We start from the raw sequence: 540 nt of genomic DNA, 5'->3' as shown, positions 1-540 counted from the left end.
AAAAAATAAGAAATGCAGAGCTCACCAAGCACGCTGGACAAATCTGCATGTGTTAGACAAGCGGAGACTAAGAGCAGCATCGCCTCTGCTTGTCTGGTTTCTTGCCTCGTAATAAATAAATATATATATACTATTGCCAGTTCCTCAGACCTGGTTGCACTGTATTTCGATTTTTCAATACCGGTGATATAATTTGAGTGACAGAAATACCACTATGTATGTTGAGTTTGTTTCGTGTGATTAAAGTTTTTTTGCGGAAATAGAGGAAAGGTTTCTCATTTGCGTAATTATGAGTTGAGCAGACCTATAATTACTAAGATAACATTTTTAAGTAAGAATTAATTAAAATGTTTTTTTATCTCTTCAGTCTTTCAAAAAAATTAACTACAGCAAGATATTTGTCAAAAAATACACACAAATCCATCGTACACCCGTAGTCCCACAGCTGAAATATCCGGGAATCGTCACTGAATATGATTAATCCTAGAAAAAAAAATCCATTATTCCCTCACAAAATTACTTCCAGGAAGATATTTGTCA

The sequence above is a fragment of the Penaeus monodon genome, chromosome 33, assembly GCF_015228065.2.
Source record: "Penaeus monodon isolate SGIC_2016 chromosome 33, NSTDA_Pmon_1, whole genome shotgun sequence".
NCBI lineage: Eukaryota > Metazoa > Arthropoda > Malacostraca > Decapoda > Penaeidae > Penaeus > Penaeus monodon.
The sequence above is the reverse complement of the archived record's forward strand: the minus strand, read 5'-3'. Positions refer to the sequence as shown.